Source organism: Rutidosis leptorrhynchoides, chromosome 3, assembly GCF_046630445.1.
Source record: "Rutidosis leptorrhynchoides isolate AG116_Rl617_1_P2 chromosome 3, CSIRO_AGI_Rlap_v1, whole genome shotgun sequence".
Taxonomy (NCBI): domain Eukaryota; kingdom Viridiplantae; phylum Streptophyta; class Magnoliopsida; order Asterales; family Asteraceae; genus Rutidosis; species Rutidosis leptorrhynchoides.
This window is the reverse complement of record NC_092335.1, coordinates 141,187,734-141,202,887: the sequence shown is the minus strand read 5'-3', so window position 1 is coordinate 141,202,887 and position 15,154 is coordinate 141,187,734.

Genomic DNA, 15,154 nt, shown 5'->3' with positions numbered 1-15,154 from the left:
AGAGAAAAATATTTTCAAGTTTCTATGAAATAATGAAACCTATTGAATTCTATTTATAATAGATTTTTGAATTATTAAAGTAAATTATTAAAGTATGAATTATTAAAGTGAATTATTAAAGTATGAATTATTAAAGTGAATTATTAAAGTATGAATTATTAAAGTGAATTATTAAAGTATAAATTATTAAAGTGAATTATTAAAGTATGAATTATTAAAGTGAATTATTAAAGTTAAAGTAAAGTAAAAATAAAGTAAAGGTAAAGTTTAAGTATAGTAAAAGTATAAAACTATGTACATATAATACGCGTATAAATATATATAATATTAATTTAAATCGTTATATATATTTAATAAAATAAAATATAAATATCGTTATCTTTATCATACTGGTTAAGTAATGAGTTGTCAAAAGTGGTTCTAGATATTTATAAAAGTTATATACGTTTTAATAATAAAGTTCTTTTTAAACTGAAAGCGTTTTTGTACGTTTGAAACTAAATCAAATAAATATAATAATTTTGTTTTCCAAAACCAAATATATTTTTAAGAATCATTTTGTTTAAAGGTTAAAATAATGGAAATCGTTATATCATAAAATATTTTAGAAAAGTAGAATCATATATATTCATAATAGGTTTCAAGTTTTTAAATTACAGTTTGTTGGTGAAGCATGGGATAAAGTTCAAAGGTTAAATAAACGTATGAAATCATCTTAATGAAAAATGTCGAGTTACTTAACTTGTCGATATCCAACATCTAAGTTATTTACACTTCACGTTCTTACTTATAAATCACTTTACCATTTTTCGAATGTTGTCAAAAAGAATAGATTTTTTAAATCACAGTGGACCTCATAACATAGACCCGTAATCATATCATAATGTATATGATAAATCAATCATTTGATATTTTCTTCTAATTCCATCGATAAACATATTGAAACAAATACGTTCATGTAAAGTATTATACGTTTAATACTTTATTAATATTCTCAAGTTATAATATATATATATACATATATATACATATTTATTTATATATAACGGTTCGTGAATCGTCAGAATTTGGTCGAGGTTATAATGAATGTATGAACACAATTTAAAATTCTTGAGATTTAACTTAACAAACTTTGCTTATCGTGTCGGAATAATATAAAGATAAAGTTTAAATTTGGTTGGAAATTTCCGGGTTGTCACAGTACCTACCCGTTAAAGAAATTTCGTCCCGAAATTTGAGTGGAAAGGTCGTGAATGATAATAAGTATGTTTTCATGATGCATACAGGCTGAAAATTAGAGTTTTATCATCAGCGAATAATTTGAATAAACAATCCATTTATATGAAGAGTACGAAGGAAGCTAACATAGAAGAGTGAAATGAGTAAGTGTAGATTCATCTTATCATTTGACGTAGATATGATTGATTTCCAGATTTCAAGGGATTTGAAGAAAATCTTTGTAATAAGATTTGATTCTCTGGTAACAAAAGGAATTAGGATCCGCTTTAAATGCGATCGTCCATTTTAATTGTTCTGTCAGAGATTTTTTTATAAATTCACCTCCTTCGTTTTCTTACAACTCACACCTTCTGTTGATGCATTTTATGCAAGTCCCTAGACTTCTACCCACGTCCATTGCAGGTACAACAGTTTACAGGCCACCATGATCGTTTGTTATTATCCTATCCGTGTTTGTATGTGGTTACAGCAACTGCAGGAATGAGATTTGGATGTTTGACTATGTTAGACTTAGTCAGACGTCCGAGTGAAACCTCACTCGTACGGCTGACAGGCTCATACGCACGGTTGATGCTGAGCTAAGTCACAATTACAACCTAAATGAGAAGGCACGAGTGAGTGATCACCCGTACGGCTGATGAATCCAACTCGTATGTGTGATGGATGAATCGTACGGGTGAGTCAACAGTAGGGGTATATAAAGTCTTATGTTCTTCATTTTAGGTTAAGCCTCTCATTTGTTACACACACTCAGATCTGGTGAGCTCCCCTGATTCTCTCTCATCCCAAATCCCCCAGGTGGTGAATAATAGCTCTAGGTGTTGATCTAATCACACTTGATTTAGTTGTGGTATGACTAAATTAATCCCAAAAAGCTTAACCTATTCACTAGAGGGTTTGATTCACTTATTTCGTCATTGTGTGAGTTAAATCTGTTGATTTCTAAGTTCCTAGTCATGTTTCATCACCTTCTATTCTTTCCCCCTCAACTCATATTTTAAAGTAATCATCAATATGCTCCATCCAGTTCTGATTCTCGATATACTTATAACTTTCATATCGGTCATTCTTCTTTTTCATCTACCGCCGGAAGAATCTATTTACTTCTACTATACTCTTGGGTTTATAGTGTTTCTAGTTCTCCCGTGTCTTTATATTGCTATATGCATCAATATATATGGTTTATAATTTTTGGTTTGTCGTTAGGCTTTATATCTTCCCTTATATTTTCAAAGTCTCTGTTTCTATCTTCTATAATCATTGTCATCCATAGTTAATGCTCTCTTTTATTTGCTGCAATTTATACCCCAATTTCTATTTCGGAGTTTTGTCCTTTCGTTTCTTCTTCTTGCGATTAAGCACCGCTTGTAATGGTCCAGAATTCACAGATATGAATTTCGGAATGAACATTGTTAATGTTCTAGGAAGGAAATTGTGATGGCACGATCTTGACTTGTCAAATTACTAGAATACCTTGGAAAAGGCTGAATCATCAAGAAATATTTTCTTGATATTTTAGAGGTTAAATAGAATACAAGAGTCGTATAACATGGCACATGATGATGTTATGATCTGTGAATTATCACGTTCCATTTAGAAACTCAGCATGAATTACTGTAATATAATCACGTTGATCAAGTGTCATTATATTATACTAACTCATGCTTCAGTTTCCAACACTACTTCAAAAACATTCATATTTTAAACTCAAAGGTTTACAGAGTATATGAACTAAACAGTTTCCTTTTTGATGTAATACAGATAGCGCAAAGATATAAATGATTCCAGATAAGAATAGTATGGAAATAACTTCAGAAATATGGAGGATATTTATAATGAAAGATACGATGATATCTTAGAATTTCTAATATCAGAGGATGATGAAGAATATTGTCTGTAAGGGTTTAGTGTCAGGAGCAAGGTATTCGTTAATGACTTCAGCAGATACTAAATCATTTAGATTCTTTGAAGGCAGGTTCAGTCTTTGTGATTTGTCCACAGCCTCCTTCATACTTTGCTCAATCCGTTTTCCAGTTCCAAAATTTCTCTATTTCTGAGCTTTGTTAATACACTAATCTTTATCATCAAACTTTTTACTGCTAAGGTCGTTTACAGTTTTTGTTGCTTCATCAGCATTTCGATAACTAGTTCGCGGTTCAGAGTGTTTTTCAGAAACTTCACATTCGAAGTATGTAAGCCTTGGAAATAGACGTTATGTATAACTGTTGGCGTCAACATGCTGTGAGATTTCAAAATACTGATTGCTAATTCCCTATGATTCGTATGGCAATTCTCGTTACAAGAGGCAGATGAGTAAATGATGAGGTTTCGATAAATATAAAGATTCTTCGGAATGCCCAAGATCAGTGAAGTTGTTGGTAAGTTTATTGCTAATGTGGTGGAATATGAAAGGTTCTCCGGTAACAAAAGGGTAATCACATATATCAAAATTATGATAAGGCTACTCCGAATGAAAAAATCGAAGTTGTCTTGCTGGAGCTGTGATATAATTTGCTACTTTGCAAAGGAATTGCAAGGTTATTTTTGCTAATAAATGCCAAAAGATCTAATACAGATATGTGTTGAATTATGACTTTGGTTTCAAGAGCTTTTTAAGTACATAACTGTGGGTAATATGTGGTTGGATCATCATCTCGATTGCTCATTATTTGAAGTGTCTTCAGAGATTTTCGAAGGGTTTGAACACAGATTGTAATCGTTTGTATACATTTGATGTTCTAACACACTTTTGAAGTCAAAGTATAGCTTTGAAAGATGTAGGAATCTAAAAGTGATGGTACCGGTTATATCTCGAATTGAATTCTGAGATTTTAAAATCAGAATATGTAATTGAGTTTGAATGAGTATGGTTGTTTTGATTTCTATGAAAGAATGTATATTATTGTGAAAGTAGGAAGCATAATTGATAATTTGCTTAATCTGATTCGAAGAATGTAACATATTAATTGTGAATTTATATATATCTCTCGGGTATTACCTACCCGTTAAAAAATGTTCACAATTAATATTTTGTACATAAGAATTTTATTACAGTCTTTATGAAAATATATATGTATATATTCTCCTCAGATGTAACATAGATTTTAATTAGTTAATACTCATTCGATCTACGGTTAGAACTAGAATTGAATAATTCCTTGAAGGCTTTAGAGGTTACATAAGTATTTCTTCAATAATATTGAAATTATGAATCAATACTTCGTTATTTGTTGAGATGTGATGTTGGTTTTCATTAAATTCTTGTGAACTTCGCAAAGTACGAATGATGTTATCTGAAAAGTTTCGGTTACATCAATGATGAAGTGTAAAATCAAATATATACTTGATTTATTAGGAATTGGAATTTGTTGAATTGAGACAGATATTGTAGTTAATGATGGTTAAGTCGCGGGCGAGGGACGTACATTATTGCATATTTGTAATATGAATTAACCGAGTAGTTAAGATTCACATACAATAGCTTAGCACGGAAAGATTTATTTTTTTATTTCAATATATATATATATATATATATATATAATATATATAATTTCTTCAGAGGGAATGAGTTAATTCTTCATAACTTGTTGATACAATATACACGTTATTGATTCGTAATGATGTCCACAGTGATTCTTGAACTGACGGAGTTTGTGATGTTATAGGTGTTGTTGATTCTGATGTTGACTGTACTGACGATGCTGGTGACGTTGACGGTACTGTTGATGCTGTTGGTAAAACAAGTTTAACTTGTTAATCACACACCATTTTTGTCAGGGTTTCTACTCTTCCTTCTATCATTTTGGTTCGCTTAACTGATTTATGGTTAGGGCTAGATTAGATAATCTCTAAGACTTTAGAGATTATATAATCGCCGCGGAATGTTTCTCCAATGAAGTTATGAATTAGTACTTCATCAGTTATTGTTGTTGGTACTCCTTGGTATCTATGGTGCGTATGACGTTGATGCTCGTGGGATAGATTGTGAAGTTGAGGATTACGACGCGGTTGTGGTTGGAGGTGGTAATGGTACTGTTGGCATTGATGATGGTGGTACTGGTTATGCTGCTGATGCTGCTGCTGGTGTTTGTAATCTCTGCACCATATTCTTCAAAGCCACTACCCGAGCGCGAAGCTCGTTGACTTCTTCCATTACACCGGGGTGATTGTTGGTTCGGACGAGCGGATAAATAAAAATTAAAATTTGATGTAATATATAATCGTGACGAGATACTCTGGAAATGAGCGAGAAAATGGTGTTTCGAACAGGTTCGCCGGTAAGTGCTTCAGGTTCTTCGCCAAGAGGGCAATGTGGTGGATGGAAAGGATCGCCTTCTTCTTGTTTCCAATGATTGAGGAGGCTACGAACCCATCCCCAATTCATCCAGAATAGGTGATGACTGATTGGTTGATCCATTCCTATCACACTGCTTTTGGAACTTGAGTGAGATTCCATTTCGGAATCCGAGTGACTTGAACTGATGACAAATTCCATTTCGTACGATTGGATAAAGGATTTTTGATATAAAATGATTTTTCGGCTATCGGGTGGTATTCTATTTACATAAGATATCTATATATAGAGATCAAAAGATTTCATAGATTACGGAGGAATTTGCGGGATATGTCAGGCAAAGTTTAAAGTAACAGATACGATAAGATATGATTTAGCAGATATGCTAAGATATGAATTTTTGTCTATACACTATTCTTGCAATCAATGCAGCAAGACGTGTCTTAGACTAAAAATGATAAGCAGGTAATTTCCTGAGGATGATAAGTAGTTAATTTTTGACACAAAATGATAAGCAAAACTTTTGACATGCAGACACGGTCGAAGTCCAGACTCACTAATGCATCCTATCGACTTATCAGTTAGACACACTAATGCAGACCTGGTTCGCTAAGACCACCGCTCTGATACCAACTGAAAGGACCCGTTCATATACATTATAAACGATTCACAATAGTTGATTACATTGCGAGGTATTTGACCTCTATATGATACATTTTACAAACATTGCATTCGTTTTTAAAAGACAATCTTTCTTTACATCAAAAATTGACAGGCATGCATACCATTTCATAATATCCACTATCCACTATAAATTTATTTAATAATAATCTTTGATGAACTCAATGACTCGAATGCAACGTTCTTCGAAATATGCTATGAAAGACTCCAAGTAATATCTTTAAAATGAGCCAATGCACAGCGGAAGATTTCTTTAACACCTGAGAATAAACATGCTTTAAAGTGTCAACCAAAAGGTTGGTGAGTTCATTAGTTTATCATAATCATTTATTTCCATCATTTTAATAGACCACAAGAATTTCATTTCCAGTTCTCATAAATATACGTCCCATGCATAGAGACAAAAATAATCATTCATATGGTGAACACCTGGTAACCGACATTAACTAGATACATATAAGAATATCCCCTATCATTCCGGGATCCTCCTTCGGACATGATATAAATTTCGAAGTACTAAAGCATCCGGTACTTTGGATGGGGTTTGTTAGGCCCAATAGATCTATCTTTAGGATTCGCGTCAATTAGGGTGTCTGTTCCCTAATTCTTAGATTACCAGACTTTAATAAAAAGGGGCATATTCGATTTCGATAATTCAACCATAGAATGTAGTTTCAATTACTTGTGTCTATTTCGTCAAACATTTATAAAAGCGCATGTATTCTCAGTCCCAAAAATATAAAGGGTAAAAAGGTAAATGAAACTCACCATACTGTATTTCGTAGTAAAAATACATATAACGTCATTGAACAAGTGCAAGGTTGGCCTCGGATTCACGAACCTAAATTAATTATATATATTTATGTGTTGGTCAATATTTGTCTAACAAATTAGTTCAAGTCATAGTGTACAACAATCCTAATGCTCGAGACTAATATGCAAAAGTCAACAAAAGTAAATTTGACTCAAAATAATTTCCAAAAAATCTATACATGATTAATATATAGTTTAAATATCGTCATTTTATATTTTTAAAAGATTTATTAGAGTAAATAATATAATTTATTTATTAATAAATAAAATTTTATATTATATTTATATAATAAAATATACTTTTATATATATTAAGTAATAAAATTTATAGGGTTCATTTAATATTATAAAGATAATATGATAGGTATTATTAAAGTAAGTTATTACACGTAGTAAAATATATTTGTATCAAATATTTATTTGATAAAATAATATCTATAATGATAGTAAGTAAAAGTTGTATTATTTTGTAATAATAATTATTATTATAAAAATTTCAATATTTATAATTACTAAGATGACATTATGATAAAACGATAATTCTAATTATGATAACTTTAATATTTACGATAATTTTTAATATTATCTTTAAAATAATAATTCTATTTAAAATAATAATAATAATGATATTTTATAGTAACAATGACATTTCTATTAAAATGATAATTTTTGTTAAAATGATAGTTTTAATACTAACGATAATTTTAATAATAATAGTAATGATAAAAATAATAAGAACGATAATTTTATCTAAATCAATATCTTATAATATTTTAATTTCATCATGATACTCTTACCCATTATTTCCTAATCGTTTCGTTTAATAGCTTTTAATCGTCTTTTATATCGTGTTCGTAATAATGATAATAATAGTAATCAAAATAATTAGGTGTTACAAATATTTGTTTTAATTACACTAATATTACTAATGATAGTTACTATAACATTATTAACGATAATACTAATAATTATCTTAATGATAATATAGTAATAATAATAATAACAATAACAATAACTATTTTTAAATAATGATATATATATTAATAATGATAATAATAATAATAATAATACCAATAATAATAATAATAATAATAATAATAATTGGATAATAATAATAATACTAATTATAACTTTAACGATAATAACGATAGTAATAATAAAAAAAATAACAATTTTTAATGATAAATCCTTTTATTGATAAAGATAATAATAATAATAATAATAATATGATAAAACTAGAACGACGATAATAACGACGATAATAATAATCATTTTTAATAATAATACAAAAATTCGATGGACTATAACTTCAAATCCGTTCATCGAAATCATTCGATATCTAAATGAAAAGTTCTTAATTTTTCGCTAGCTTTCCAACGACATGCATATCTTATACCTTATCTCAGTTGCATATATAACTAATTCAGGATTCAACATAACCTAACTAAAGGCAATATCAAAAGTACAAACATGCATAATCCTATATACTCGAGCACTAGTCAGGGATACACTATTAGTATGTAAAAGTTAAATTATGAGTACTCACGTATCAATATTGAGATTCAATATTGCAGGAAAGGTACGTAGACGCAACGGAGATGATAAACACTATATTGACCTCACGAGCATACCCATGAACCAAACCCAATCACCTCCATAACTATAACCCATAATTTCCTTAATCCAATCCCACTTGAAAAACAATTTTGAAATCACTCGGACAGCACTCTGACGTAATATTTTATGTATACTAATAATGTCTTGAAATAATACAGAGTAAATATATATATGTAAATCGATTGAGAGAGTTTAGAGAAAAATATTTTCAAGTTTCTATGAAATAATGAAACCTATTGAATTCTATTTATAATAGATTTTTGAATTATTAAAGTGAATTATTAAAGTATGAATTATTAAAGTGAATTATTAAAGTATGAATTATTAAAGTGAATTATTAAAGTATGAATTATTAAAGTGAATTATTAAAGTATGAATTATTAAAGTGAATTATTAAAGTATGAATTATTAAAGTGAATTATTAAAGTTAAAGTAAAGTAAAAATAAAGTAAAGGTAAAGTTTAAGTATAGTAAAAGTATAAAACTATGTACATATAATACGCGTATAAATATATATAATATTAATTTAAATCGTTATATATATTTAATAAAATAAAATATAAATATCGTTATCTTTATCATACTGGTTAAGTAATGAGTTGTCAAAAGTGGTTCTAGATATTTATAAAAGTTATATACGTTTTAATAATAAAGTTATTTTTAAACTGAAAGCGTTTTTGTACGTTTGAAACTAAATCAAATAAATATAATAATTTTGTTTTCCAAAACCAAATATATTTTTAAGAATCATTTTGTTTAAAGGTTAAAATAATGGAAATCGTTATATCATAAAATATTTTAGAAAAGTAGAATCATATATATTCATAATAGGTTTCAAGTTTTTAAATTACAGTTTGTTGGTGAAGCATGGGATAAAGTTCAAAGGTTAAATAAACGTATGAAATCATCTTAATGAAAAATGTCGAGTTACTTAACTTGTCGATATCCAACATCTAAGTTATTTACACTTCACGTTCTTACTTATAAATCACTTTACCATTTTTCGAATGTTGTCAAAAAGAATAGATTTTTTAAATCACAGTGGACCTCATAACATAGACCCGTAATCATATCATAATGTATCTGATAAATCAATCATTTGATATTATCTTCTAATTCCATCGATAAACATATTGAAACAAATACGTTCTTGTAAAGTATTATACGTTTAATACTTTATTAATATTCTCAAGTTATAATATATATATACATATATATACATATTTATTTATATATAACGGTTCGTGAATCGTCAGAATTTGGTCGAGGTTATAATGAATGTATGAACACAATTTAAAATTCTTGAGATTTAACTTAACAAACTTTGCTTATCGTGTCGGAATAATATAAAGATAAAGTTTAAATTTGGTTGGAAATTTCCGGGTTGTCACAATATTGTTCATTCATCAGGTGTTTGAATGCTGGCCACGGTAGCGCATAGGCAGTATCTTGTCCCACCTGCTCGAGAGAGGTATTCCACCATGTTAACGCAGTGCCTGTGAAAGTATGCATAGCGTACATTACTTTATCTTCTTCAGTGCACTTACTTATGGAAAACACCAATTCGACCTTCTCAGTCCACCGTTTTAATCCAATTGAACCCTCGGTTCCCTCGAATTCCAGAGGTTTACAGGCAGTGAATTCTTTGTAGGAGCATCCTACACGATTTTTTATGCAATTAGTTCCACTGCTAGATCCAGAGTTATTGTTATTTTGCATCGCAGCCTGTACTGCGGCTATGTTTGCTGCAAGGAAAACACGGAAGTCTTCCTCGCTCATGTTCAAGTTCTGACGAGTAGTCGGTGCCATTTCCTTCAAAAATAGCCAAAAGAATTAAGTTAATCATATAGAATATTAAGAGTAGTCAATAGTATTTCGTAGCATAATATGAACTTAATTATAAAAGCTTTTTCTTCATATTAGAGTTTTATAATTTTTCATTCGGGTAGTACCTACCCGTTAAGTTCATACATAGTAGCTAATATACAATTCAACTACTACAAATCTATATAAAAAACTGATTACAATAATATTTCACGTTCAAACTTTTATACAATATTTTACAAACTTACAATACCGCTATTTTACATATAGTATGAAATATAGCACACAATAACTTTAATACAAGGCAGTTGCGAAGATAATTCTAGTTAATACGAAAGTCATTCAGCAAAGGCAATAAAGACAAGTAATTCATAAGTCCAGAAACAAGTCATGCATTCGGGTTTTACTAGTATTATTTCCCATCCTTGATCTTGTGGAAAATAACCGTTGTGACCGCTGGCTAGGTAGCATGTTGTAACGTTTTCAAAAGGACGAGGGTTACGTAATGCCCAACAGCCCCATAATAATCTAAAAATATTATTTCTCACCCCAACTACTGAATCCGTCACTTGTGGGAATGTTTTATTTAGTAGTTGCAATCCTATGTTCTTTTTCTCGATTTGGTGAGAAGCGAACATTACTAACCCGTAGACATAACATGCTTCTTTATGTTGCATGTTTTAAGCTCTTTCTAAAGAATGAAGTCCTATGTTGGGACAGGTAGAGTCAAAATAGGCTCTCAACCCGTAGCGTAAAATTGCATCTGGGTTCCCCGCATTCAATGCTTTAAAGAAAACACAGCGTAACTTATGGTCTTCCCAATGTGATATACCCCATATATTAAAGGAAAGCCTTTTATAAACTAAGGCATACCTGGAACGTCTTTCAAATGTTTGATAAACTAATTTTGCCATAAATAATTGTGCCGATGAACTCTGACCGACTCTAGACAAGATTTCATCAATCATGTCCCCAGGTAGGTCTTCTAAAATATTCGGTTGTCTATCCTTAACGTCCATTGTGTATTTTTATACTGTAAAATAGACGAGGATTAGATTCGTAAGAGATAATTAACAAGCAATACAAGTAATTTTTACATATAACATGAAAATACAAGCACACTACAATACATATATTACACAACATGATTATAACTCTTTATTCCGACTCACTCGTTTCTTCCTCTTCAGACTTGGTTCGTTTCGCTAATGGATATATGGTGTTCCCCTAATACGAGCCGTTCTTTTATCAAATGGTCTAGAAAAACCTTGTGGCTTAGATGTTCCCGGGTTATAGTGAACGTTTAAGAAATACGGGTGTTTACGGTACACCCCATCAGGGTACTTCATGTTAACATAAAGTTCATCGGTTTTGGGCTCGGGTTTTTCTATTTTAATGCCTTTTCCCTTATTATTTTCTTTTGTTTTTTCAAATTGGGTCGAGGTAATTTCTATAACATCATCGGAATCCTCATCGGGATCCGATTATCAGAAAACTGGTAATTTTCCCAATATTTTGCTTCCTTAGCGGAAACACCATTGACCATTTTTAACTTTGGTCCATTGATTGAGGATTTTCTTTTATTTAACCGTTTTTCTGTAGTTATTAATATTTCTTCCTCCGAAACCTCTTCTTCTTCCGGTTCCTCTTCTTCCGGTTCCTCCTCTTCCGGTTCATCCTCTTCCGGTTCCTCCTCTTCCGGTTCTTCCTCGGGAATTTGTGAATCTTCTCAAAATATATTCGACTCTTCATTATTATTAGGTGAGTTGATGGGATTTGTACTAGAGGTAGACATCTAACACACAATATCAAACACGTTAAGAGATTAATATATCACATAATATTTACATGTTAATAATATATAGTTTCCAACAAAAAGTGTTAAGCAATCGTTTTTGAAGAAAACACGGTCGAAGTCCAGACTCACTAATGCATCCTAACAAACTCGGTAAGACACACTAATGCAAATTTCTGGTTCTCTAAGACCAACGCTCGGATACCAACTGAAATGTCCCGTTCATATCGATTATAAACGTTCCATATTAATTGATTTCTTTGCGAGGTTTTGACCTCTATATGAGACGTTTTTCAAAGACTGCATTCGATTTTAAAACAAACCATAACCTTTATTTTATCGATAAAGGTTTAAAAATATTACGACGATTATCAAAAAATGATAATCTAAAATATAGCATTTTCACACGATTATTACATAATGGTTTACAATAATATTACACATCAATTTAAATCTTCGAATGCAGTTCTTAAACAATATTATACAAGCATGCTGACTCCAACTCTTGTCCATAAATTAGCATGCAACAGCGGAAGCTCTTAATAATCACCTGAGAATGAACATGCTTTAAACGTCAACAAAAATGTTGGTGAGTTATAGGTTTAACCTATATATTTATCAATTCGTAATAATAGACCACAACATTTCATATTTCCATTTCTTGTAAACAACATGCATGCATAAAAATAATTCATATGGTGAACACCTGGTAACCGACATTAACAAGATGCATATAAGAATATCCCCATCATTCCGAGACATCCTTCGGACATGATAAAAAAACTCGAAGTACTAAAGCATCTGCAACCATGGATGGGTTTTGTTAGGCCCAATAGATCTATCTTTAGGATTCACGTCAATTAGGGGCCAGTTCTCTAATTCTCAGGCTACCAAGCAAAAAGGGGCATATCCGGCTTCGATAATTCACCCATAGAATGTAGTTTTGATTACTTGTGTCTATTTCGTAAAACATTTATAAAACTTCATGTATTCTCATCCCAAAAATATTAGATTTTAAAAGTGGGACTATAACTCACTTTCACATATTTTTACTTCGTTGGGAAGTAAGACTTGGCCACGGGTTGATTCACGAACCTATAACAAATGTATACATATATATCAAAGTATGATCGAAATATATTCACAACATTTTTTATTACATTTTAACGATTTAAGTTTGTTAAGTTAGCAGTCCAACGTTAGTAATCTGCAACTAGTTGTCCACAGTTAGATGTACAGAAATAAATCAATATATATTATCTTGAATCAATCCACGACCTAGTGTATACAAGTCTCCGGATAGATCACAACTCAAAGTATATATATTATTTTGGAATCAACCTCAACCCTGTATAGCTAACTCAAGCATTACTGCATATAGAGTGTCTATGGTTGTTCTCAAATAATATATATAGATGGGTCGATATGATATGTCAAAACATTGTATACGTGTCTATGGTATCCCAAGGTTACATAATATATATTAGAATAGATGTATAATACAATATAAGTTAGTTAAGTTATGATTTGTATCAATTTGTTACAAATTTCACGTAGCTACAACAAGCAAAATTATCCAATCTTGTTTTACCCATAACTTCTTCGTTTTAAATCCATTTTGAGTGATTCAAGTTGCTATGATTTCATAATGAACTGAAATTTATGAAACTAAATAGAAAAAGTATAATTTATAGTCGGAAATATAGGTTACAAGTCAATATTGTAAGAGGTAGTCATTTTAGTCGAAAGAACGACGTCTTGATGACCATTTTGAAAAACATACTTCCACTTTGAGTTTAACCTTGATTTTTGGATATAGTTTCATGTTCATAAGAAAATTTATTTTCCCAGAAGATCAACTTTTAAATCAAAGTTTATCATAGTTTTTAATTATCTAACCCAAAACAGCCTGTGGTGTTACTACAACGGCGTCCGGTTTTACAGTGTTCATCGTGTTTCCAGGTTTTAAATCATTAACTTAGCATATCATATAGATATAAAACATGTGTTTAGTTAATTTTAAAAGTTAATTTAGAGGGATTAACTTTTATTACGAACAAGTTTAGAATTAACTAAACTATGTTCTAGTGATTACAAGTTTAAATCTTCGAATAAGATAGTTATATATATATATACGAATCAAATGATGTTATGAACATCATTACTACCTCAACTATAGTAGGTAAACCTACTGGAAGTGACAAAAATTGATCTAGCTTCAAAGCATTCTTGGATGGCTTGAAAGTTCTTGAAGTAGAATCATGACACGAAAACAAGTTCAAGTAAGATTTCCACTCGAAATAAGATTGTTATAGTTATAGAAATTGAACCAAAGTTTGAATATGAGTATTACCTTGAATTAGAGATATAACCTACTGTAAATAACAAAGGTTTCTTGATCCTAGATGATTGCTTGGAATGGATTAGAAAGCTTGGAAGTAGACTTGCAAACTTGAAAGTGTTCTTGAAGTTTTCTTGAGTAGTAGTTTTGTATGTTGATCTAGGTTAGGATTTATGAGCTAGATTGATGTAGATTATGAAGGAAATGATGAAGAACACTTAGAACAATGGAAGAACACTTGAGAGAGAGTTGTTTGATGAAAAAATAATTGAAAATGAATGTGTTTGTGATGAGTACCAAAAACGTGATATTGCTAGTCAATATAAGGTCACATTTGTTTGTTATTTTGTGAGATATTTCATGCTAGATGTTAAATGATGGTTCCCACATGGTTAGGTGACTCACGAGGTCTGATAAGAGCTGATCATTGAAGTGTATATACCAATAGTAAATACATTTAGAAGCTGGGTATTGTACGAGTACGAATACGGGTGCATACGAGTAGAATTGTTGATGAAAATAAACGAGAATGTAATTGTAAGCATTTTTG